This window comes from Adiantum capillus-veneris, chromosome 3 (assembly GCF_014529385.1).
Source record: "Adiantum capillus-veneris isolate H3 chromosome 3, ASM1452938v2, whole genome shotgun sequence".
Classification (NCBI taxonomy): domain Eukaryota; kingdom Viridiplantae; phylum Streptophyta; class Polypodiopsida; order Polypodiales; family Pteridaceae; genus Adiantum; species Adiantum capillus-veneris.
The window spans coordinates 148,363,157-148,383,442 of NC_140933.1; positions in this window are offsets into that span (position 1 = coordinate 148,363,157).

Here is a 20,286-nt window from a genome sequence, read left to right on the forward strand (position 1 = left end):
AAGCAAATACATCATCTCTATCTAGTTGTGAGAAATAACAAAGGATTGCATGAGAAGTGGCAAACAAACCAAAATGCTCATCAATCATTTTTGAAAATTCAATAAAAGTTTTGCTTGATACATGATCAACCCCATCTACATTTGAATATGAGAAAAGAGCGTTTAGTACTAGGACGCTTGAAAGCAGGCTCCTTGTGATTCTCTATCTTATCAGGTCCAACAATGCTCTTTATAGCATTAATTTTGTTATAGGCTTCACAGATAGAACAACAACCTAACTCAAATCCTAGTAGAGGGCATCCGAGTATCCAAGCTTTACTCGTATTTTCAATAGGCGTAGGTTGCGAAACGATTGATTGGGATCATTTTGGATTCTAACAAACACTTGGGGGAAGGGTACCCCATCTCGAGTCATGGAAGTACAATCGTAGGTTCTCCAAGCTTCTTCTATAGTAACACCCAGAAAGAAACCTCGAACAATGCTTTGAAAGAAGTCAGCTTTCTTTTCCGGAGAGTAATGAATCATTATGTGATCCAATACTATCTCCATTGCTTCCATTCCATGACCAAAACATTCAGCAGATACCCTAGATGCCATAAAGTTCCTAATGGAAAAAATGGAATAAAATAAGAGACAATGTAAGTGTAGTTGCTCTAGGACTTCGTCCACAAAACTTGACATTACAATACGTCTCTTTACATAAGTGCTCAAAGCATTAGAGATCTCTAGCTCTCTCTCTCTCTCTCTCTCTCTCTCTCTCTCTCTCTCTCTCTCTCTCTCCATAGGTCACTAAGCATGTTGAAGAGTAGCCTTTGAAATTTGTAGGGTTCGAAAGAAACATAGGATCTTTCAATCACACATGTTCTTCTCTCTATTCAACCCTTTATGGAATCTATCTCTTGGTTTTATGAGTTCTCTATCCATGTGGTCATCTATTAATGATCAAGCTGTGGTTTTTTTTGAACTATAACCCATGTGTCTTTGGTAATTGCATATGGAGAGATGTTGAGAGCTTGTTGGGTTGTCCCTATTGGACATATTCCACAATCAAAACACTTTAGAGTAGCAACTTGAGTTGAAGACTCTCAAAATAGATATGCAAGGTCTCTTGGGACTATTTCTATGATGGTGACATCATATCCTCGTGAAGCTTGAAACTCTCTTCATGAGGTAAAAGTTATCAAACCCAATACCACAGGTTTTAAGTTAAACAGGTTCCATGGGTTTTAAGTTCAACCCCAAGTGGCATGATGTATAGAACACCCAAATGTAGGAGCTTATTATCAAGAATAGGAGCTTGAATATTGCAATGCACTCTTGAGTATCATGCCTTTATTTCAAAACTCATTATGGTCATCTTCCCATCTTAGGTCCTTGAATAATTACCATCAATTTCACTTAAGTTTCAAGGCACCCTCTTGAAGAAAATATTGAGTTCAAGGCCCATACAATAGATACTCAAGGCCTCTTGGTTCAATACCATGCTCTCTTGGGATTTCCTTTTGAGTATTATGCCTTAATTTTCAAGACTACTCGAAGATTTCTAAGGTCTATAGAGATTTCTCTAGGCATAATATAATCGAGATCTTTGAAAACCATTTCTATGACATGAAATCTATGCCCTAGGTGAACTTATTAGGTCTACTCTCATAGGAAATGTTCATATGACGTTTTATTTTGATTTCTGTGTGTGTGTGTGTGCGTGTGTGTGTGTGTGGAGTCTTTTGGATGTAGCCTCATAGCCTCAATGTGTGCGTCTGCTTTTTCATGGCATTCCAACTTCAAGCTTTTCTCTCTCTCTCTCTCTCTCTCTCTCTCTCTCTCTCTCTGTGACAATTGTGTGTGTGTATACTATGTGAGCGTGTGTATATGCATAGGTGCATTTTAAATTCATTTCATTCTCTCTCTCTCTCTCTCTCTATGTGTGTGTGTGCTTTTTCTATATGGACACATGTGTGTAGCCTTTTAGTTTGTCTTTTTGTCTCTCTTTGTGTCTCTCTATGTGAACATGTATGGACACAATCTATTGGTTTCATTCATGAGAAAGTCAATATATCATTTCAATTCACTTTCATCTCTCTCTCTCTCTCTCTCCTAGTCTCATAGGCCATTTGACCCTTTCGAGTAAGTTAACATACCATTTTAATATTCCCCCCCTATCTCTCTCCCCTATATTTCATCTTGTCTCACTCACATTTAACTCTCTCTCTCTCCCTCTCTCTACCTATCTTTATGGTCACTTGGAAACTCTCTCTCTCCCTCTCTCTACCTATCTTTATGGTCACATGGATGTACTCCTTTGAACACATCACCGTAACATTTCATTCATTGTCATCTTTGTGTGTGTGTGTGTGTATCTTTATGAAATCTTTTTAAATGAGGTTAATTTATCACAGCAATTTATGTGATTGCTCTCTCTCTCTCTCTGTCTCTCTCTCTCTCTCTCTCTTTCTTTGTGTGTGTGTGTGTGTGTGTGTGTGTTTCTATCTTTATGGTCACATGGATCTACTCTTTTTGCGCACATCAGCATAACATTTCATTCAATACTGTCATCTTTGTGTGAGTGTGTATCTTAACGAATCTTTTTAAATTACAAGGTTAATTTACAATAGCAAACATGTCATTGTCATCTCTCTCTCCTCTCTCTCATAGGTTATTTTGGCACCATGAAGACATTACTAAAACATTTCATCACCCCCCTCTCTCTCTCTCTCTCTAACCCCCTTTTTTCATTGTTTTTGGTCTTTTTTTTTCTTTCTATGTGTGTGTGAGTGTATCTTTAATCTCTAAATTTAAATGTACAAATGATTGAATAATTCAATAATCAAAATATTGAAATGAATTTAAACCTAATTTTCAAAAAAGCTACCTGGTTGAGCTGCTTCACGCACTCCTCGCCTTGGTTTGCGTACTTGCTGCCTCACTAAGAAAGAGAATGTTAAGGTGAGGTTGTTGATAGAACATTCCATTGAATGAAAAACATCATCTTGCTTCGCGAACACCTCAATAATGATCGAAAGCACTCGCTTTGATTTGCGTGTGGGTGCAGTTGATAAAAATAACATAACATTTCATTTCATTTCATTGTATCTCTCTCTCTCTCTCTAGAAGATCTTAATATTACTATAACTTTTCATTTCTCTCTCTCCCTCTCTCTCTGTGCACAGAAGACGTTTGTTAATATTAAGATAAGTTTTCTTTTCTCCCTCTCTCTCTCTCTCTCTCTCACACACACACACACACACACACACACACACACAGAGTAGACTTTTCTATAACAACTCATTTCATTCTATCTCATAACAGAAGATAGACTACATTGTAGAAACTTTCAAGAAGGCATTTGCAGTGGCGCTACTACTATGACGGCTCCAATCTTAAGCAAGGGGTTGCTCTGATAGGAGGCTGTCAAGATGTTGACCGCCATATGGCATCCCAACTCCAGCTCCTCCACTCATAATACCGCCACTCTGTCTCGTTGTCTCCTCTAGACATGCTCTACGACTTCTACAACTCGGTAGCTTGTCTATGATGTCGTTGGGCAAGGACACATGAGCTCCTGCAGCCGCTGCCCATAGCAAAAGAGCCCGTGGGGCGATTGCAGCAAGATGTACAGGAGCGGGGCGTAGCAGGAAAGCACAACAGCATCGCAGCAATAACAACGCCACATCAACAACAGCCGCAGTGCAACGGTGGCGGCGACGATAGCGCAACAGCAGCGACAGCGGTAGCGCAATAGTAGCGGTAGCAGAGCAGCAGCAGATTAGCGACGGCAAGTAGTAGCAACAGCAGCGCAGCAGAGACAGGAGGACAACAACAACAACAACACACAGTGCAACAACAACAACAGAACGCAACAGCAGCAGCAGACCGCAGCAGCAAGCAACATGTAGCGCAAGAGCAGCAGGGCGCAGGGTGCAACTTCCTTTCACCATGTGTGTGTGTGTGTGTGTGTGTCTTCGCTGAGAGAGAGAGAGAGAGAGAGAGAGAGAGAGAGAGAGAGAGAGAGAGAGAGAGAGAGAGAGAGAGAGAGAGAGAGAGAGAGAGAGAGAGAGAGAGAGAGAGAGAGAGAGAGAGAGAGAGAGAGAGAGAGAGAGAGAGAGAGAGAGAGAGAGAGAGAGAGAGAGAGAGAGAGAGAAGAGAGAGAGAGTGCAGCACGGGTGAGAGAGAGGTGAGGAGGGCATGGATCTCTTCTGCTTCAGCTACAACAACTCCACCAGAGACAGCGACTGGTTCACACACACACACACACACGCACTCTTCACGCTCTAGATAGAGAGAGAGGAATAACACAGGTCTGCACTTGCAAGCAATAACGCAGAGATACACAACATAATATAGCTCACCTAGAAGGAGATGGCTTGGCGATGGAGACGCCCAGCTGCTCGACGTGCCTCTCTCTCTCTCTCTCTCTCTCTCTCTCTCTCTCTCTCTCTCTCTCTCTCACAGTTCTCCGCACTTGGCAATAACGTGTAGCGGCTTGATAAAATTCCTTGGCAGCGCACTAATAAAATTCTTTGGCAGCATGCAGTAAGCCTTTAATGCAAGAAAGGCGCCGGCGGCTATTTCCAGCTATGCAAACGTTTAATTTTTTTTAACCATCTAATTGTGGCTTTCAACTTTCGCTTATATTGAGACACGTGGCAAGGCAACTACAACGGCCATAGTATGTTAGTTTAGATAGTAACTTATATATATAAACGTATCATCTGGAAAGTAAATTTTCAAAAGTGCCACCAGACCATTAGGCAATACAGACGATAGGTTTTTATAAGCCAATAGCACGCCCGCAACACTATTTGACACGTGATATTAAATGAAGTGCAAGCGGTGGGATCGACAGCGCTAAAGTGAAGCACGTTTTTCGCAAAGCTTGGATGCCGTCTAATTTGTTTGTGTTTACTTTTTTTGTTCGTGTTTATTTTTTTCGTTATCCGAGTTCACTTTATAAGGGAGTGAATGCCCTTAAGGACAAGAAATCCCATGTGGGCGCGTGGTTAGAACATTGGGTTGCCGTGTGTGAGGTCTTGGGTTCAAATCGCGTGCATAAGCCGGTGGATCACCACGTTGACCTTTTGTTAGGTGTCACTCTTCCTCGAAATTTGCGCGCAGTAGCATGCGTCGTCGATCCCATTGTCCCTGGGTCATTAAGACCCGTGCTAGATAGTGTCATGGATAGTAGGCGCTACGTACCGCATACTCGTTACAAAATGGCAAGGATGAAAATAAATTCATTAACTAGGAGATTCTTTGGAATCTTTGTGACATATCCTTAGTGTAGAGCAAGTGTTCATGGAATCTGTGTTGAAAATGGAAGAGTTTTTTTTATAGTTGCATGAACCTTTGTGTAGCAAATTGCACATATCTCGTGAGAGGCGATACAAACGACTGTGAGCGCTACTAGGGTCGATTGGCTGCACTCAAACACATGACCCAGATCATGGCGGTCGAGTGCTCAACCAACTGAACTAGCTCCTTTTTATAGCTGCATGGACTTAAAGGTTATTGTGCCACAACAAAAACTTTTTTCAAAAGGAAGAGAGGAGAACATGAAATTCACACAACCCAACCCTGAACTACATGTTTTGTGCATACAAACTGTTATTGAACCTAATTATAAGTGCATTGAGTTTATTGAGTTGCACTTTAAGGGAAACAACCTCCTGCCTCAAGGATAAGATTTGCTCCGACACCTGGCAAATTTGTACATCAATTACTTTAACTTCATAATTGTCTACAGAGTTTTGAAGCGACTCAACATGCACATAGCTTTGCTCATGTAGCTCCTTCCATACTTTGATGAGCATCTCTTGTGGCTTCTCCAACATTTCCTTCTCTAGAGCAATGGGGGATTTGTCCACTTGTGTGTTGGAGAACCCGAGCGACGGGCTTTTGTTGTCCATGTTTTCCTGCATGCAAAGCAACAATTTGTTAGCACATCTTGCAAGCAAAGCAAAAAATCACCTTGCTGAGGAGAGAATCACATTTTCAAGAGGCAACCATAGTGACACCAGTCCGGTGCACCAAAGGGAATGTAGTGGTCTCTGATCCCTGCTCTCTCTCTCCCTTTGCTCGTTCAGCTCGGCAACAACAGCGAGTGCACAAGCCGGGGTAGTGTCCGTGAGGTCTTTGCTTCACACACAAGAGATAGTCAAGGCCACAAAAATGGTGCAACTCAGCAAAGTATGCTCACTACATTACCTTCCTATTTTTTTCCAATGGGTTCTGAACCAGTCTATGCGAGGCTGGCTATTTGCGTACACACAGTCCAACATGAATATGGTGACCACTTCTTGGTAGGAAGTGCTAGTCGGGAAAACCATGCATGTCCACATTACTTTTATTTTATTTAGGCACATTAGTGCTTCCAAGTGCAGCTCATTTTGTGCAAGGTGGTCAAGAAATCCACACCCAAGGGATGCTACAGCATCTTGAATTTCTAGAACATCAACGCACGATCAACAATGTTGTTGTGTGTGAGACATGCGCGGTTCTTCATGTCATCTACCGCATACATAGTGAACAACTCAATACCCTTTTTGATATCGTCCATAGTGATGTTGTGCTCTATCTTCTGGAAGTGTGGCTTGCCTTCGTCCTTCAAGCAATAGCCCACCATACCTTGGAATGTTTGCATTTCCTTTTGCTACAAAGCTTGGCAAAGAACAATCCCCCTAGAAGGGTTCCTCTTGTCCCACGCCAAGTACGCTTTCAAGCACTTGTTGATTGCCACAAGGGAGCTACAAACCACCACACAACCATCTGGAAGTGCAGGTGGTATGAGAGGTATTGGCCCCAAAGACTCATGCCCCTTTCAATATTTCTTTTTATATTAATTTGTGTGCAAAGTACAAAGAGAGCCCGCGCGTGCTCACTCTCAGACTGTGCGTCCAGATGCTCTGAGAAGTGAGCCCCAAAGGCCACTTATAAAGAATTTACAAGGGATGCTAAAAGCAAAGCCCCAAAAGCTTCTCAAACTCAAAAGCAATAATCTCCAAAAGCTTGGCTCAAAATCTCCCCATTAAAAACAGCTAGTGTAATTTCCACGAAGCGTGCGGACTGCCATGTCATCAATGTAATTTTGAAAGTGTATGTATTGTGAGTGCGAATTTTGGTAGGATTTTTGGGCATGCTGCATACAGCCTGTCGGCGCATTTCAGGGACCCCTCATCCTCTGGCCATAAGAAGGGTGCCACATCACCAGTTTTGTGACATACCCCCCTCTTGAAAGAATTGTAATCACCCTCGATTACGCCTACAAAACAAACAGAGCTTCCCCCCCCCCTCCACCAAGCATACTTCATTGAGAGTCTCCCTTAGTAAGAACTCATACACTCGACGTAGCAATGTCACGTCTATAGCATCCTCCCCTATAGCCACGATCACACTGACCTCCACAAGATTTTTTGGCCTTCTTAACTCCGCTTTCACCACCCTGTCTTTGGCCGATAGAGGAGGCTGACCCCTTCTCTTCCTCGACGGGTTGGCGGGCTGGACATGAGCAACACGTGCCACTTCTCTTAATCGCGACATCCCGCCTGCACAATTGCATGCGCAACAGATGTTATCGAGTGTCTAACAAAAAAACATCTACTTTAGTTAACGAAAGAAAGATACCATGCTTCCACTCACTAAAGCTTTGTTTACGTTGCCCTCCAACCCACACATTTCTTGTACTTCCCTCCCCCTTCCTTTTTTGCCAAACATTCGGCCCACACGCTCTAAAGCTTTGTTTACGCTGCCCTCCAACCCACACATTTCTTGTACTTCCCTCCCCCTTCCTTTTTTGCCAAACATTCGGCCCACACGCTCACACGCACATTCGTCCCCTCCTCCCAAACACACACACACACACATGCATTGACCAAGTATGGCTGCCCCACAACATGTTGCCTTTTAGACCCTACATACATAGTCTCCCTACACACACACACATACACATACACGTACACATGGAATAACCAAGGTATCGTCTCACAACATACCTACAGGTATAGAATGCTCACAACCTCGTGTTGTAGATGGACAGAGAGAGTGTGTGTTACAAGATTGGGCACCCTTGTGTTTTATGTGGTTACTACAATTGGGATAGCTGATGTGTAATGGTTAATTATTGTGCCGTCTTTTTATTTTTAATGGTGAATTGATGCTAGATAGATTGGAAGTCTAAGAGTTGAAGAGAAGGTGCCGACAATAAATAATTCTCTCAGTCATTTTCATTTGCAAAGTGTTATAGTTCATTTTGCCAATAAGCCACTATGGCTCCCTTGTAAATAGTTGGTGAGAACTCACCTTATAGAGGATCATGTAATAAGTGATAGCCACCACTCATAGAATAAAGTGGAACTAAGTGTAAAGAGCGGCCTCCAATTTTTGCCACCAATAAGCTAAGAATAAAAATTAGATACCAAACTCCACAAGAGATGCCATGGTGTTTGGGGCTACAATCTTTAGGCCATTCATGTGCAAAATTCCTCTCTCTCCACTCTTATGATATGCTCTGTATTTACAAATCATGTTTACAACTCCTTCTCTTACAATCTTTCACTATCAAGTCTATTCTATGTGCGTGTATGTATGGTGTCCTAGTGTAGGTGTGTGTACTTGGGTTTTGAGAGAGATGGTGAGAGGTTTATGGGTATGTGTGTGAGGAAATTTAAATTGTTCAAGCAACCGTTCTCTCGGAATTCTCCCAACAGAGAGCACCTTCGTGCAGTACATGTGTGTGTGAGAGAGAGTGTATGTCCCCCGAATTCAAGATTCGTGCACGCTGCCACATCGCCTCCGACATTTAGCATTGCACGCATCTGCTTTTGGAAAAAACTCAGGCGCTAGTGGAAGGAGGCATCTGCTTCTAGGAAAAACCCAGGTGCTAATCAAGGGAGACAATTTTAAAGAGAATACGCATCTCTAGGGAATCTTGGATTCTCCCTTTCTTTACTATAGTGCATACATACTTGCTTCAATATAAAACGAGGTGAAGATTCACTTAGGCCTAGTAATCACAAGTAGTCTAAAGAAAATATCACAAGCTTATTTTTAAAGCAATTGTGTGTGTGTGTGTTCTTATTTATGACACCTCACAAATTGTGTATGTGATGTCCTTTCACCTCTTTCTTCTCCTACAATTTGGAATTAGCAGCGTAAATGGATAATCTAACGGAAAGAGTTTCTATTAGCTTCCATGCACATTATAAGCATAAATAGGTTTTGAGATGGTCCATGCAAACAAATTCAAAGCCAAAAATAGAGAAGCTCATCATTTTTCACACAGAAAAAAGGATGAAAGTATTGAGCTTGGATTACCAAAATAATGTATGGACTTTCTCCATACTCTGCTAGAGTCTCCTCGTTTGTTCAAAAATGTTTCAGATTCCATTATTATTTCATTTCATAATCCATCTTAACAAGTATTAACCTCAATGGGGATGAATTTTGCAGCAAAAAATGAATGTTTCACATGCTTTTAGAAGCACAACCATCCTTACTACAGAGAGTTATCTACAATCAAGGTATTGTCTACATTTAATTGGGGCTACAACTCCTAAAAAATGATATGGATTCTTTGAAAAAATAGGCTTCCTTGATGGAAAAGCGAGACTACGAACACTGCAAATCTTTTGTCCTACACAACCCTTCAATCACTTGTGGGATGAGGGAAATGCAATCTTAACACACTGGTTGAGGTTGCTTAGCAACTTGTTGCCCTAGATAAATACGGTTTCCATGGTGGTAGCCTTTAGGAATAACTCTTCTACATCCATACTGATGTAGTGTACCCTAGAGAAATCTTCACTTTGATAACATCAAGGAAAAATCTTGGACAACCTACTATTGAATCCTTCTTCTTGAATTTGGATGGTGTCACGTAAGTCCGTGTAATCCTCTCGATCTTCATTATGTTGACCTTCTCATTAATCTCAAATGCCATCTTCCTCCCTATACAAGGCAATAGGGCTCAAATCATCAAAAAATGAAAGATCAACTATTAACAATGGTGAAACAATTGTTTGAATTAACTTGAACATTAATGCAAGAAAGGGACATATGGCAAGAAAGAGGCATAAGGCTTTCACAAATAGAAACTTGCATTGTTTTATATCCTTTCTCCTCTTCATGCACTACCAGAGCTTTTCTTGCTTTTCTTTCATTTTTATGCCCTCAATATTCCATGATATCAATTAAAGTGTGGGGTTCATTGGGAGAGAGGGACAAATTCTTGAACATCCAACCCATGTCCAACCTCTCCAAAAGGAAATACAAAACAAGACAAAGCATTATGCGCTTTTACATGCCCTAGTTTTCGGCATATGTGAACTAGAGGTACGGACATGAGCGGGTTAACAACTTTTTTTCTCTAGGGCATATGAACAAGTACATGACATGTATTCTTGTCTGCAACCTCTTTCCCTCCGCACTCGTTCTCTTCCTATTCTGTGATGTGTCCCCCTTGTGGCTCTTAATGCCTCACTTTTAGTTTCTCCACTTCGCTACCATCTCACTCAGTGTTTGTACATCCATCATCCTAGCTGGAGACCATTGGGTTCCTCAACGTCTGTAGTTGGTTGAGACTCAAGACTTCACTTCATAACCAAGTGTCTCCACCTTGTTCAATTGATCCATTGATAGCTACAGAGTTGTCTCCTCCACCAACACTAGCTCATTCTCGTGCTAAGTTTACTGATCACTTTCTTTCGAAGGCACAAGAACATTATTAAGCTCAAAGAGTTGTATGTATTCCTTGTTGTCTTCTCATCCCTACTACAAAATGTGGGATATGGGAAGATGCAACTCTAGCAAGCCTGTCAGAAATGGAAGCTATTGTCTACTCTTGGTATGCTTTTGTCCCCTACTTGAAACCGAGAGAATACTCCTCTACAAGTAAAAAATGGATCATCACTAATAAGAAACAAAATTTACAAGCCTAACCTATATAATACTCCTCTACACCAAAAGTTGACCATTACTAAAATAAGAAACAAAGTCTATAGGCCTAATCTCCTGCTTTTCTTTGTGTTGTGCTGCATAGCCTTTCGGGACCTACCAATATTAGGGACCATTTTCTAGTATCTGATGCACGCATGTATTTCTTGTAGCACACATAGGTGCAAAGCAAAAGGGGTTTGTATCGATGCGATGCATTCAAGTTAGCATGTAGATTCCCACAAACAACTTCCTCTACCTCCAATGGCAAGCTGCAACTCACACAATCACCACTCATATAAGTAGTATTGATCAAGGTTGCTCTGCAACATGTGGTATGGGGGTTATGGTGTGCACCACACCCCTCCTGAGCTCCTCAACAAGGCTCTCAATAAATTCACAATGGCATATTGCATCCCTCTCTTATGCCGTAGTGATCTCATAATTAAGATCCATACACCACTTATCCGATTAGTAAATAAATAGAAAAGAAGACCCCAATTGCTGTTATGTTTCCTACAAGTGCTTCCCTAGAATTTTAGAAAAAAATCAAACACCCAAAAAGTGATTCATGCAGGCTTATACTACTTTATAAGGGCTTAACGCTAGATTGGTAACATGGCATGCATATTTATGTCCCGAGACACTTTTATGTCCTCTTCATAGTGAGCAACTTTCAAGAATTATTAAAGAGATGCAATCTAAATTTTGAAGCATTCTATATCCAAGAAGTTTGCTTAAGACTTGTAAAAAACAATGGCAATTTTTTTTGGACTAAAGATTTCACCTTTACCTTGTGCTCGCAAAGGAGTTTTCAACCTAAACTATGCCAAAAAATGTATGTTGTTTTTTTGTAGTTTTTCATAAATTGGCAAATGACTACAACTCATCTTGGTGAGGTTTAGAGTGCTATATAACTAGCAAAAGTACTTTCCAATATGTTTGTGTGCTTTTATGGAAAAGGGTATGTTTGTTTTTCAACTTAAATCTACACGTGCTAATTTATTGACAATTTTTGCAATTTGGTGATTTTTTAAGCAAGTTATATGCAATATAAACACAAGTCTGATTTTGCATATGGATTCCATGTCATATGACCATTTTTCCTTGAGTTTTAGCGTGCATAATACCCCAAAGAGCAAGCAATGAAACATTGGGATTATTTGTCGATTTTATTGGAATCAAGCTCATTATGAGACACGGTTATATTCAACTCATTATTGTCAAATTGATAGGATTAACATGGTAAATGTGTAGCTTACATCAAAATTTCTTGAAAACTATCAATTTTGATTGTGTGCTGATAGTTTTGTAAGGGATGATAGCGTCCATATCATGGAATCCAAATTTTTTATACATGCAGTCTAAACTCTTCATAATTGTGTCCAAAACTTTCTATCGTGAATTCTTCATAATTGTGTCCAAAATTCTCCTTAAATAGAAAATTTTGAAGCTTTTCATAATTTCTATGGGTGTGTGAATGTAAATGATAAAATTGTGTCATGACAACATATAGTTAGTTTTTTGATACCAGCAAGGAAAGTTTCCATTTCATCTTCCTCATGCATAATCTTCAATTCCAGCTCTTTACGCAGCAATGGTAATGATTTTCGTCTCATTGCAACTTGCATAAAGACCAACCAAAATATCCTAAGCCATTTTTGTAGATTTAGTTGAACAAAGTGAGGAGTAATAGTGCACTTTATAGATAATGCAATCAATGCATGATCATGCACATCTCTATCTCAATGAGCCTGCTCAGCCATAGGCAAAACAACTCTAGCAATAGCAATCCTGCCACCAAAACCTGCAACGTTCTCAACATCGCTTGTATCCACAGAACAAGGACATACATCAATGCCCTGCACAAGATTCCAGATACCCTTTGACATAAGAACATGTTGCATCATGTAAGCCCACATTGAATAATTGTCCCCATCCTCAAGAACAAACATCTTGAACACATTTGTGTTTTTGTCAGCCATGGCGAATGCCTGCACCTGATGTGAAAACTTCCCAAAAAGAGGAGAAACAAAGTGGGACTAATGCTTGATATATACCACAACCCAAAGTAGACTGCAAAGGGTTTTTTATGCAAAAAATGACACTAACAAAAATTCTGCACAAAATGATGAAATAGCCTACGTAGCAATGGCTGTAGTGAAAACGGAGGCCAAAATGAGCCCAAATGAAAAGTCTGAGTAGACCAAGCTCTTCAAGATCTTCCAAAGTATTTTTTGACCTTCACGGACACTCACCAGAGCTCATTGAAATAGGAGAAAGTGAGCAGGCATGTGTTCACGATGCTGATGACGAGGCGCAGGAGGATGCAACCTGCTATGATACCAATTGTTGGAAATAGGGTTGTAAGGAAACACACATAGCTTGGAGAAGACGAAGGAAGCTCAAGGCACACAACAGAGAGTGTTTTACTTACCGCACAATGGAAAGATAAGTTAACCCTAGAATAATGGGTGTATATACAATAATGCAGGGGGGGAAACCTCCTAGTGAGGGAAAAAATGCCCCTCACGGTCCTAAGTGTGTTCACACACATGACTACCACATATGTATGATAGCATGAAATTGTTGACAAAGGCACAAATTTTGAAATTGAAATTGAAAATGAATCGAAGCTTAAAGATGTTAGGTATGTTCCCTCTCTTTGCAAAAATCTCTACAAGTCTATTGGACACTGAAGACCATAGTGTTGCATTTGAAAACAATCGATGGAAGATATCAAAAGGATCTTTGGTGGTTGCAAAGGGGAAAAAGGTGGTTACAATCTACTCGTGTATGATTCGCACACAATCTTCCATTTGTGCAACATCTATAGAAGTTAATGGTGCAGTATGATACTATTGGCTTGGACACATGAGTGCCAAATGAATGCAAATGCTCCAATCAAAGAAACCTCTACTAGGTTTGAAGGAAATAGAGCTAGAGTTCTATAAGGACTATGTTTTTGGTACACAAAGGAGGGTAAAATTTCTTAAAGTAGGAAATTAAAGGAAAATCAAAAGGCTTGAATTGGTTCATTTTGATGTATGGGGTCTTGCTAGAACACCATCCTGTGGTGGTTCATTGTATTATGTGACATTTATAGGTGATACAACTAGGAAGACATATGGGCACTGATGCAAAGTAAATCCAATGTGTTTTCAATATTTCAAAGGTAGAAAGCCTTTGTGGAAAATGAAGCCGGTACTAAGCTGAAATGTCTTAGATTTGACAATGGAGGAGAGTATTGTAGCCAAGCATTTGAAAGCTTTTGTGCTAGCAATGGCGTTCAAAGGTAGAAGACAACACCAAGGATACCTCAACAAAACGGAGTGTCAGAAAGGATAAACATGACAATCATGGAGCAAGAAAGAAGCATGTGGATGCCTATAGGTTTTCCACTTGAGCTTTAGGAGATAGCAATAAGTAGATCCGTCTACTTGATAAACCAATCACCCTCAACATCATTGGATAGAGGAATTCCAAAAGAGGCATGGATAGATTAAAAAATGAACTATGCATTTCTCAAAGTATTTGGATGTGAGGTCTTCATGCACTTAGACAAGTAGATGTAAAATCCAAGAAATGTTTTTTCATTGACGATGGAGAAGCAAATTCTAAGTATTGCCTATGGAATCCTAAAGATGGTTTTTTGTTTTTGGAGTAGAGGTGTTGTTTCAATGAGCATAATATCATAGCCCTCCTCATCCTATAATACGATGGGGGTGGACTTATTGCACAAAAATTCATGGTTGCCGATATTTAAGTCCCTTCAAATTGTTCAAAAAGATGTTCAGGGAAGGGTTCTTAGCACATAGTCCACATCATTGACATCTTGGTCTGAAATAAAATCTTCTCGCTTTAAACTCCCATTCTTCGAGGCTCCACATATCCAAATAGGAATGTCTTTCTTTATCCACCATGGTGGCAGTTTAGTTTTAGCTGAAGAATTGGAATCAAATTCTTGGATTCGTGTTTTTATGACATCCTTTCAAGAATGATCCTTCAAACTCACCCTTGTACCGATCTTACTTTTCTCAGGTATAAGTAATCATTTTCCCAATCTTAAATTAGTTGGACTTATCTCATAAATGGTCGTCCCAAAATGATTTTCTGTTGAATTTCTCTCTAAAAATCTACAATGACAAAGGTATGTTGGTAGTAGATCCCACAAGAGTTCACTATCACATTTTTCAATAATCGCAACGGTCATTCAATGTGACTATCTGCCAGTTGTAATTTCATTCTTGATTATTTTATTAAAGACCTACCCCAAGCTTCCCACACAAATTTTGTGGCTATGGCAATGCCCATCCCACAATCTAGTGTTACCATGGTTTTGACCTCATTATATTCCACTAGGAGTGTTGTACTTCTTTCATTTCCTTCCCAATAATCTCCTGCTTTTTTCATAGGAATAAATTTGACAAGTTTGTTCTTCTTGTTTCAACTCTTGGTTTTTTCCATTGTCAGTCCAATGATTTCCACTTTTTTCAATATTTTTTTGCAAATCTCTCCATAGGTGTGATTTGAGCTTCAATAATTTACTCAAATTGATGGTACATGGAATGGGTGTTGACATTATTGATTTAAGATGTCCCACTTTTAGAGTCTGCTTTGCTCGACTTGGTTTGGCAAACTTTTATTCCAAGGATTTTCATTTGTTTTCACCTAGAAATGAGAGTAGAGTTTTATATATTTGGGTCTTCGAGAGGTTTGATCGCTTTGATCCCCAATCTCCATGTAAAGATTTTTGTCCAATTCTATAGGTAGATGGTCCGCCAGCCATACTTTTTCAATTGGAATTAATTTTAGGGTTAGGCTTCCATCATTATCCTCTCTCACCTTCTTCTATATGTGTTCACGTCAATCTTCCTCCACTAGGGGATTTCTCTCCCCTCCTTCACTATCAGACACTATGATTTTGAATTTCCCATCTTCAACTAAAGACTGCTCTAGGTCTTCACTATCTCTATTTTCATTGGGCTTGATTTTATCTCATTTTTTTGTAGGATTCCCAATAACTTTAGCTTTGTGTTTTTGTGCTTTAAGCATTGCTTGGATGATTCTCACTAGATTTTAATAAGCTTCCAATTTAATTGTTTAGATACTAGGGATTGGATAATTTTTCCATTTAGTTTCCATGGTTTGGCCTGCTTTTAGTCCTGCTTGGAATGGTATTAGTGTCGCGTTGATAGGCTCATAGTTTGTATCCACAAGTATGACCCGTTTGATTTTGGTTTGGATTCTTTGAGCTCTATTGAAGTTGACTAAGTTCATCCATGGAACAACTCTTGAGCTCTTTCCTCAATTTCTTCTCTCTATTTTTGTGTTCTAGGCTCATAAGCTTGACATCTCCTTCTCTTGTATTCTTGTGAGGATTTCTTACTACTATCTGACTCCTCCACATTGTTTTGTTTGTACTTTTTGGCTTGTGCTCTCGTGGCTACTTTGATTGGAGCTATTAGAGTAACTAAGAGGGAGGCAAAAAATTGACTATGTTTATTGTCATTTTTTCTTTGTTATCTAGGTTTCTAGGAAAATCCTCTGGATAATGGCTTCCTTTTTGCCACATTGCATGCATAAACCTCAATTGGTATGGCATTTTAGGTTTAGGAAAATCATTTTTCCGATGATCATCCGATCCATAATTATGACAATTTCTCGTTTTTGGTTTAGAAATAGGTTTTTATCATGGGTGACCTAGCCCCTTGGTTTGTAATAAAGTACAAAGGTACTTCATCTAGAGGTACGTAATATATTGGTTCAACCATGGAAGGTGGTGGTTGATTGTACGAGTCTTCCTACGCTTCCATGGTAGGTGAGCTAGCTTCATTCTATGGTGTAATTGGTACTAAGGTCTGCTCATCCACGTGTCCTTTAGGATGCATACTTGATCTGTATTGCATTGTTTTCTACCAATGGTGGTTGTTGACCTAGTATAAGTTGCGATCTTTCTAGAGTTTTACCAAACACCGAGCGAACATTTTTGAGCAAACAAAATATCGAGCAAGCCGTACATCTAATTAAGGAAAAGATTGATTAAAAATGTGACTTGTACACTTGTTTACAAAAGAAATATGGTGTATGTAACACAATTTTAATTTATGCTCATATTGCCATTGAAGAGATGTTGCGAGATCATGACATGAAATCCAATCATCAAACTTTCTTTGGTGAGAGTAGAGACTACTCATACTAAATAATGTGCATGCTGACATTGAAGAGATTCCCTTCTCTCATATTGTCATGCATAGAAATATGCAATGAATTACTTTGTGTAAATATAAATATTTTGGGATTGGACTACATCATTTTTAAGTCAAATATCTCTTACTTGGGTGATATATGAGGCACACAGATGCTTCATTTGAAGTAAAAATTATTTGGTTTTTAGCTTAGAATTATGTTTCTATAAGTGTTCTTTTAATAAAACCATGTAACATTATCAAGATAATGTTGTCTTTAGTGTTCATAATATCCTCTTGTTTTCTATAAATAAAAAATAGATAGCTTCTAAAAGTAATTCATCTTTCATATTTTGTGTGGGTACATTGTAGGAATCTTGTGGTCAATAGCAATTTTGTGATGGAACTATTTGTTAATTTTTTTGTAGCAATAACAGAGTCTCTCATCTCTCCAGATGTTTTTAACATACTTTGTGTGATTGTTTTTATTTCTTTTATGATGGCAAAATATTAGAGTTTTGGTCATCTTCACTCAAAATTCTACTTTGCTTGTTTTTTGTTTTCTCGAGCAATGAAAATGCTCTCTTTCTACGGCCATGGGTTGCTTTTGCAACTGAACCACGTTAGGAGGATATCTATACATAGGTTGCCTTTGTGGCCTCATTGAAAGTTATGAAGCTCGGAAGCTAGGTCGTCTTTGATTGCTTTGAGAGATTCAAAACTGATTGGCCACTCAAGTTTGTTGAAAAACTTTAAAAAAAGTTGAGAGCCTGAATTTGCTTGAGTCTTCTTGCCTGCCTTGCTAAACTTGTGTGAAGCTTTGCATAGGAAAAGGGGATAAGGTCCAAGGTAAAAAAACTCACAAAAAATAAATAAATTTAGAGAGTGCATACCATAGTGGGCAGCCTTGCCAGTTTAAATCAAAGGTTTTTGCAATATGAAAGAGTTACAAAAGTTGAAAACTTTTTATGAGAAGATGTCAAAAAATTTCAACATCAACAAGGGTCGTCCGATGATGGGGGGGACTTATTTGACTAGTAGGGAGTGTGTGGATAGATTGTGGGAGGTCTCTCAGGCTTGGAGAATGCATCCGTAGGCTCCGATCGAGTTGAGGGTACCCGAGTCAAGAGATTGGAGAGTCGGTTTTCAACCATTCATGAAAGAACAATGAATTTTTTTATTTTGGCTTAAAATAGAGTGCCGAGAGAAGGGTAATTCAACATTGCAAATGCATCCATGAAGTCCGATTGGATCAATTTGCAGTAGAGCTTGCAAATTTTGCTGATTAAGCAAGCCAATTAGAGGTGCTAATCTTTTTACAAACTCAATGAAACTTGGGCAGTTAGGGGTTGTTAGTGATGGGCTCAGAATTGCTAATCTAATGGACATAGGCTCTGATACCAGTTGTTGGGCTTGTGGTAGAGAGAAAGAGCTCTCATGTGATGGTAGTGGGATCATGCTAGCTATTGTGGATGAAAGAGAAACATCGTGCACACAAGTGAGTGTATGTTGACTAGATTATCACTCAAGCAAATTAGGTTCCAAGATCGATTAACTTGGACTCATAAACACGATCTTGAGTTGTTGCTAAGCCATCACAAGCTCACCATAAACAAGAGAGATGCAATGCAAAATAGACTTGGTTTATTCATTCATGAAATGAGCTTTAAGTAGCTCTACAACCTTGCACCACTGCATGTGGGATAATTCGACCTTTCCTCTCCTTGACTTGTACTCTAGTACTCTAGGATAAAGCTCACACCTTACATCATGGAGACTTGAATTATTGAATAGCCATAGATACATACATAGAGAGAGAGAGAGAGAGAGAGAGAGAGAGAGAGAGAGAGAGAGAGAGAGAGAGTTTCACACTTTCCAATACTCAATATACAAAAATGTACAATGCAATACCTTTACAACATAACAAAACTCATATAAAAAAAGGAGGGGAATATAGACAAAATATTTGACAGCCAATATCCGGCAGATTTCATCTCCAATTGTCTTTCAAAGTAGCCAAACACACATATATATTATGTGTCACTTCATAACTTGCACTAGGTGTAGAAGGAGTTCCCATGCCCACCTTAGCTACTCAATTATGAAGCTTCTTTGAGCATCCTTCAAGCTTCATACCTCTTTTCGACGTCTCAAATTCCAAGCATTCCAAGGAAACATCAAAGGCTTATGAAAAATCAAAGTTCATAAGGTGAATTTCAAACTACGGCTAAATATCAAATCAAGGTAATTTTTTTTTAATTGTCTCTTGTGAAGAGGTGCTTCACAAAGTTTTTGTGAAGAGTGACTTCACAATCGAGATTATTAAGCTCGCAGCTGTACTATTTTCTTTGTAAAATTGGCCAAGACACTGCCATAGAGAGAGTCTTTCTATCAGTAAGACCAAGTCCTTGGCATTTTTCACGAGAACTTGCATCATGGAAGAAAAAAGAATTATAAAATTTAATGGAGAGGGATTCCATACTTGGAAAACTGAGATAAGGGGTTATTTAATGAAGAAAACATTATGGGGTGTAGTAAAAACATCTCTCATAGTGACCATGAAGTCACACAAACCAAGGCATCTACTGCACTCAATCAAGAAAAAGATGAACATGCACTTGGCATCATAATTACTGCACTCCTTGATAACTATGTACATTTTATAGATGAGTGCACACATACGAGGCCTGACAAGCTCTGGATAAGAATTTCAAAGCTAGAGCCAAACGGAGTAAGGTTAGCCTAAAAAGGCAACTTTACAAACTCACCATGCTTGAGGGGGAAGACATAGCCAGCTTGGTCAATAGGATTAAAAGCATGATCACACAATTGACCTATATCCAATGTGAAGTAGAAGAAGACGAGAGAGCTGCAGTCCTCCTTAGTGCACTTCCTTCCAACTATGACCATATAGTCACCATTCTTGAAGAAAACGAGCCAACTCCAGCACTTCAAGATGTGGTAAGCTCGCTTCAGGCAGAGGAAAAAAAGAAAAAAAAATCATCTACACCGACATGCGGAGGTGAATCCTCCCTAGATTTTACATCATCTTCCAATGTTTGAAAGTGCTATGACTGTGGTAAAATGGGACATGTAGCCAAGGATTGTTATATCAATAAATTTTGTAGCAATTGCGGTAAGAAGGGGCATCCCCTTTGAAGTGCTCTTCAAAGG